Source organism: Tupaia chinensis, unplaced genomic scaffold (genome assembly GCF_000334495.1).
Source record: "Tupaia chinensis unplaced genomic scaffold, TupChi_1.0 Scaffold140574_1, whole genome shotgun sequence".
Classification (NCBI taxonomy): domain Eukaryota; kingdom Metazoa; phylum Chordata; class Mammalia; order Scandentia; family Tupaiidae; genus Tupaia; species Tupaia belangeri.
In genome coordinates this window covers 449793-458010 of record NW_006200449.1, presented here as the reverse complement: position 1 = coordinate 458010, position 8218 = coordinate 449793, and positions in this window count along the sequence as shown.

The window sequence follows — 8218 nt, the reverse complement described above, 5'->3', positions numbered from 1 at the left end:
TGGATAAAAATACCTGGCATAATCCTTATGGAAAACAAAAGTTAGCTGTACATATAAGGTAAGGCATTCTATTGGCTCTTTGCATTCCATATGCTGCACAATGGTCAGCAAGGTGGTTTTATCCCAAAATACACCATACTGATTTCTTGATGTCTAAAACTACTTTACTTGCTTTGTTTTGTTTTGTTTTGTTTTCATACATAGTCTTTAGTTAAATGAAAAGACTAATAAGTATCCTGGACCAAATATCCATATCTTGATTTTTTTTTCCCAAGTATATTTCCCAGTGTAGCAGTTATCTGCATATATTCGTCTGAGGAAAAAGAGGAAGATAGCAGAAAGTAATTAGGCAGGACATAATTCTCCTCTTAGGCAAGGCATAGCCTTAATGGATTCTGAGAAATATTTCACAAAGTTGGGTTCTGGCAATATTAGTTTTCCTCATAACCTTGTTTCTTCGGGTCTCACATTCCGTTATCTGAGGGTTCTTCAATATCTTGGAGGGCTTAGTATTATGGAGGTAAAAAAGCTAGATTGTTAAAAGTATCTGGGCACTCTCGATTTTTCTATACTCAGGGGGAAAACTTTGAGAGTCAGCAGGTACCATAGTTTTTATAGATTAGCAACCTCTTCTCAATATAGCCACATACATGACTGCTGTCCATGAAGTAAGGACATTCTCCTATACAGTATTACAGTACAAGATTACTTTTTTCACTCCATGGTTCATCTAGAGTCAAACCATAAGGTACCAGTTTATATTCCTTTTAAAGTTCTTAAATATAAATACTTCAGAATTATTTTGGACATATATGCACAAATTAAATAGTTCATCATAGACACTTTGTGGCTGTTTTAACTTCTTAATAGTGGGATTAAAATTTTCCCATTATATATAAACATAACTCTATAGAAACGTAAATAGAGAGCTAGTTTCCTGTTATTACATAGCATTATGACCATATAAAAATGAAAGACTTTGAGCGTAGAGTCACGTGCAGCATAAAGACATTATGGTGAATACAGCTCACATATAACAGAGGTCCTGACGATTACACTACACAGCCTAGGCTTGCAGTAGACTACACCAGGTAGGTTTGTGTAAATGTATTCTGTTAAGGTCACAACAAAATCGCCCAGCAGCTGATTTCTCAGAACATATTCCTGTTGTTAAGCAGTGCCTGACTGCACACTCATCAACAAAGTAAAGAAACATCATCATTGCAACTGGGGAACTGTTACCTGTAATTTTCAGTTTGTCAGAAAGCTCAAGAGTAATTTTTTCTAGTGAAAAATAAACCAGGAAACAAAGCATAGAAGGGAATATGTGCACAAAGGAAAAAAAAAAAAGAAACACTGAGGGATTTGACAAAGAACAACTAAAAGCTCTGTTTTCTTGAATGGAGATTGCTCGAAGTAGATTGAGGGTGATGTGCTGATTGCCAAGTTATCGAGGGAGTCGGATCCACAATGGAAATTCAACAATAAATGCTGAAACATCCTGGAAAACTCAGAAAGGATGAAAAGGGCCAAAAGCTCACTTTCTTTGCTCCTCATTTTTAATACAAAAAGAAACCATTGAGCATTTATTAAGAGTTCTACATCTTCAACTATCATAAGAAAGGTGGAGCAAAACCTAAATATTAAGAAACATATTTGGAAAAGGTGAAGGGGATGCTTTTTATTTTTATATATGACTTGCATGACCAGTGACAGATACTGTGTTAACTAGATATCATTTTTTCTATATATTTTTAATATAGTAAGAATGACATGAAGATGTGGCAACAGATATTCCCAGAACTAACGTTCGTCAAAGAGAGATATTGACAATAATTAGACCCTTGTTGATGACATAGAATTTACAAACCCTTTACCAAAACTCTTTTTGCAAATTAATACGCAACTTAAACTCTAGGATATACAAAGGGAAAGGACATATATTTTATCCTTGCACTTGAATCAGGAAGAGGGTACTTAGCAATCAGTAAGTTTTCACAACCGGTATGTCAGTAAGTTAATGCATCAACAAATACATGATTAAATATTATAAAGCATAATGAATGTAGCCTCACCAAGATGCAATTGTATTCATTTACCTACTGAGAACTTTCCAAGTACTATTTTTGGCTAATAGTGCATGGTGAATAAGCCAAAAGCATCCCTGTCTTCATGGAGTTTATAACCTCAATGTCACAGTTATAAGACATCTTTCTGAAAGGATAAGGTGAGTAAGTATCAATCCTGACCCTCTACTGGCAAATTTCTAAAATAAAAGGTTTGGAATAATTATGAACATTTCTTCTAACTCCATGGTACTGTAACTACTGTAACTATGATAATTATGTGAACTAGAAGAAGTTGAAGGAGACACTTCCTTTTCCTTTTCATAAGCCCCCAAGCTGTAATTTAGCAAATGTCTCTTTAAATTTCAGTGACAATAGCTATGCTTTTGTTGACAAGAGATTAGAGTTGGACATACAGAAACTATCTATATAATGCTCTTCTTAAATAGTGTTTTTGGTAAGGCTCATTAAAATAATCTTAAATTACATAAATTTTATTTGAAGTTATTATAATAAAATTTCTACTTCATGTATATGATCTAATTATATTGATGTTTAATTATTACATTGTCATATATCTTTTTCTTTCTATTCTCTTATCTCTCTTAACCAAATTACCTGTGAGAAAGGAGACTTTCTGACACTATGCTGTTATTTTTACAATATATAACACTGTACACAAGGTCACAGAATGTTAATAATTACCAAAATTAATATCCTTCTTGGTTCTACATCTATGCTAAAAAGTTAAATGAACAAAATTTTTACCTTGATTAAAACCTAAATGTCATATAATTTTTAAAAATTATTCTCAAGATTTACTTCATTTTTGTATGATTTTTCTAAATTTTCCAATATATTTACGATATATTGCTTGTATAATTAATACAAACATTTTAACTCTATTTCAGGAAACTTCTTCCACAATAGTATGTGAATATATAAAAGTAAATGGTAAAATAATATAGTATTAAAAATAAAATAAAATAGGTTAAAATACACCAACAAGGTACCATATAAAAGTACATATTTTAGTAAATGAAGAGAATTACAACATTTTCACAAACTTGTAAAAGACAACCCACATATTTCTACCATTTTCAAGATTTCTTAATTAACCCCATTAACCAAAGACAATTATTACAAATATGCACAATCCATGTGGTTCCAAAGATAATGGATAATGAAATCAGTGGGATAATGTTAAAGTTGTCAGGCCCAAGGGCAAAATAAATCATATCATTGAGTGGAAGCACATAATATTGCGCAGGTCAAGGAACTTCACGATAACTTTCTCAGTCCTTTTTAGAAAGAAACTAAAATTCATTTTCATGTTTAACACTGAGTTTCTCAATCAGATTACTGTCAAAATAAGTGTCAATATGATAGAAAGGAAGGTGTTTCAAAGGATTAGAGAAACTCACAAAGAATCATTAAATATCATGAAGACAAATTCATCCTTCTATCTTACTTTCCAAGACCAATAGTCCATACTGGTATTTAAATGATAAGGCTCCTCAAAATGGCTATATGACACAGTTTCCCTGCTACTCAGGGACTCCCTGATAGTCAATGCTTCTCTAATTCAGTGTTCTTATCCAAGGAATGCTTAAGATAAAGGCCATATGCTTAGTAAGACTTTAAGGGCAATGTTATTATCATTGCTGTCATCAAAGATGATTTATCTTTTTTCTTTCTCTTATTCTTTTTTCAAGAGAGGTTTTTGTTATGGGGCATGTGTGCTTGCTAGAAAGCCAGAGAGAGAGAGAGAAAGCGAGAAGGAAGGATGGCCATGCCACAATCCCTTCTACTCCATTCTCTCAGGATTTGGGCACGCATGCACACATGCCTGGCATGAGTGTAAACCGCCTGGTCCAGGACTGGACCTGTGGTCAAATACATGGGAGTCGAGCGATGTAACCATTACACCTTCTGCTGGTCCCATAACTTGTCTTATTTCCTAAGCAAGATTTTTGATTTGTAAAGAATTAAAAAAAAAAAAAAAAATCAGAGCAAAGTGGAATCCTGTAATGAGAGTGGGATTAGACTTGAGCAGCTGAAATTTAGGATAAAAATAGAAGTATGTTTTCCTTTTCAATTCTTCTCATAAATCACTTTTTTGCCTCTTCTCTTGTACCTGATAGAATGCTCCATGTAAATACTTATTTGATTAACACAAATTGTTTTTATCTGCTCAATCCAATTGGAAGTTGGACTCAAAAATGATTAATAATGTGGAGTCCTTTACCATATTTGGCTCTTAATAAATAGTTGGTGAATGACTGAATAAATAATCAATACATAATATAAATACTATTTGTCTTAAGCTATCATCACCATCATAAAAATGAATATCTGATGTGCATTTCTGAAGTATTCTTAGGTGTTGTATTTAAGTATCAATCTTGGTTTGAATTACACAGCATTTAATATAAAAGATTAACTTAAATGGTGTTCATAAACACCTGAAATTTGTAAAAAAAAAAAAAAAGCCTATTGCAAAGGACAGTGAATATAATTTTGTAGCAAATATTAAGAAGATTGCCCTCCAAGTTTCATAACAGAGTTACTCAAAAGCTACAAGAAATCATATTCCAAAATTTATGTACACTTCTCTCTACATATGGTAGCTTTCCTGAACCATAGCATAGCAAGGAATGAAAAGGTCTGTTTTATGAGCCAGAACGCGACTCCAGCCACTGCTGGTATATCAACTTCACTCCAGTTACTTGATAATACAAGGCCACCATGGTGCCAGTGGTCGTTTCATGCTCAGTGAGCCTCATGGGGCTGGGAGAGCAGTCTATTTTTCCAAATGTCATCTTCCAAGTTTCCACTTACATTCTAAACTGGTTATATGAACAGTAAGTCTATTGGAGTTCTACTATTAAAACTTAGAAAAATGTGTATAAACAGTGCTGTAACTATTGTAATTGTCTTTGTTAACCAAAGTTCAATGAAATCGTGGGGACCAGCAGGTAGCATGGTGGTTAAGGGACTGGCCCCTTCACTCCCACGTGGCCAACCACAGTTTGAGTCCCTGACATGGTGGCTTGCTTTCTCATTTTCTCTCCTTCTCTCTCTCTCTCTCTCTTTCTCTCTGTGTGTGTGTGTGTGTGTGTGTGTCTGGTCTAATTAAAATAAATGAATGAATAAATAAAGTTAAATAAATATTTTTAAAAAAATGTTTAATGAAATGGCAACCTTTATTTTTCTATTTTTTCCCCTGAACAACCAAACACATTAGAAGTATTTGATTTGATATTGACTAGTCTTTGATGAAATGATAAATAATCATACTAATCTAAAATGAATTGTTCTTTCTTTTCTTGATTCCCGTTACAGATTATAGGTGATACAAGTTACACCAAAGACCTACTTATCATCGCTTTGGCAAATTATGACTGAGAAATAATAACCTGTTGTTTGAAATAAAAGGAGAAGTATATGAAAGAACCATGTTTTGGAATGCAAACTGCAGATTGCTTAAAAAGAGACATTGTGTATATTGAAGTCTTTCATGAAACTTGATCAATTACTCTTTTAAATTATGAGTTCATGTCTATCGATACTATTATGTCTAGAAATTTAATGGACTATATTAAATAAATTGAAATATTTTCAGTGGCATTCTTGTGTATGAACATAATTAAGAAAAACAGTTTTTTGAAAGAAAAAACAAAAAGTCAAATAAAATAAAGAATATGTTTTGATTAATTCCCTTAACATAGTATGTGATATTATTTTCCTTAAATAAGCAGAGAAGTACAGAGAGACATACTATCACATATCCTAAACAAAAGCAAGCAAAAATACACATACCACATCAAAAAGCATAATAAATAAACCATCGGGATATAGTTAAATAATACATACTCCTATAAGATGTACATATGAAAATATGTATTTTAGTCATACTTTAGAGAATACCAAGAACTATATTTGTTTTTATACTTTTTCTAGTGGTCTTATGCTAAAAGAGGGTACAAGAAAAAGTTAACGGGACAAAAGAACATTAAAGTGAGAAGCAGAAAATAAAAATGTTACACAAAAGCAAGAAATTTTAACTCAATTAATTAAATTTAATTTGACATTTTTTTCACACTTAACATTCTTCTTTTAACCAATTACAAGATAAAAATAATCGTAAGTTCAGCCATGGTAGTGTAGGTGGAGAGGCCCCCTGCTGCACAAAGCTGGAGCTATCTGGGAAGCATGGGTTCTGATACTGGTTTAACCTGAACATTCTGGGCACACTCACATACACTTGTGATTCTGGCTGACTGAGAAGCTGTGGCGAAGAAAGCTATGTTTTGACACTGTCAAAAGTACCATTTTCTCTCTCTCTTTTTCTCAGGAAAGAAATAGATAGACTTAAAAACAATAATTGTAGGAACCAGCAGATAGTGTAATGGTTACGTCACTGGACTCCCATGTAGTCGCCTATGGTTTGAGTCCCAGACCCAGTGATTTAAAACAAATGCTGGGCATATCTGCGTGTGTGCCCAAGATCCAGAGAGGAGAATGGAGGAGAAGGGATTGCAGTGTGGCCATCCTCACAGGGGGTGCTTTCGTACTTTCTGTCTTTCTATCTCACCAGCATGCATGCCCTATAGCAAAAATCTCTCTCTAAAAATAAAAGAGGGGGGACCAGCAGTTAGCGTAATGGCTATGTCTCTAGACTCCCATGTAGTCGCCTATGGTTTGAGTCCCAGACCCAGTGATTTAAAACAAATGCTGGGCATATCTGCGTGTGTGCCCAAGATCCTGAGAAGAGAATGGAGGAGAAGGGATTGCGGCATGGTCATTCCCCCTGGGGGGTGACTTCTCCCTTTCTGTCTGTCTGTCTAGCAAGTGCATGCGACCTATAGCACAAACTTCTCCAAAAAAAAAAAAAAGAATTATAAAAAAATGTGAACAAAAGGGTTAATGGTTTCTAAGTAGGCAGAAAGTAGAGACTATTTAATATTTGTATTTTTTAACTCTTGATTATTTCAAAGCTCCAATTATTAAAGTTATATGAAATCATAACTCATTGAATAGCAAAACTTAAAGTTTTTAATCCCAATTTGCTAATATGAAGTCAATATTAAAATTTCTTTTTTTTGGGGGGGGGAGGTTTTTGCTATAGGGCGCTCGCCAGACAGACAGAGAGAGACACAGAGACAGAAAGTGAGAAATCACCCCTCAGGGGGGATGGTCACACCACAATCCCCTCTCCTCCATTCTCCTCTCGGGATCTTGGGCACGGACACACACGCGTCCGGCGTGAGTTTTAAGCCACCAGGTCCAGGACGCGAACCGCGGTGGACTACGTGGGAGTCCAGCGACATAGCCATTACGCTAACTGTTGGTTCCTAATATTAAAATTTCTATGAAAATAATTTATAAAGTACATGGTATATTGAAAATATATTTTAATTTAAAATTCCAAGTATGAAAAATATTTGAAGAATATTAGAGATGAAAAAAAATCTCCAAGGAGAATTTCCTTTTCTCCCTCCATAGGGTCATCAGCTAAAATCTGATTGAGGCACTGTAACTCCCACAGGATTAATTTGCGTAGTTCTAACTTTGCTCAGTAATCTAACCCTGAAACCAGCTTTACATAACTAATTGTACTTCTACATGTAAAAAATTTTAAATCTACAGTTTTGGCCCACTGAATTACACAGCATTAAATAAAATCTCAGGTAATCTTAGGACCTATTTAAGAAGCCAATATCCAACCATAATCTATAAATATAATCATAAAGTATAATAAACTAGTAACTTAAATTGTTTTCAGATCATGTCTAAACAAGGAACTTCAATATCATCTAAATAGTAATCACCAGTGTAAATAAATTTCCATAATGATTCTACTCTAGCACAGCTATCAAAGAATAGGCCCCAAAATCAGAATCCCAATCTAGGCTTGTGTTGATAATGGACAAGGTTACTGTAAACTTCACTTCCTTTATCCATAAAACAAGAATACTATTAGCTATATTAAGGTGTTTTAGCAGGTTGCAGGAGACAATTCACCTAAAATATCTTTGAAAATAATGAATTATCACTGAGTCATCAAATTGTATTATTAATATATAGAGATTAAATAAATAATACAACTCTATAATTATTCTAAAATAAATAGTTGAGATATACTAAAA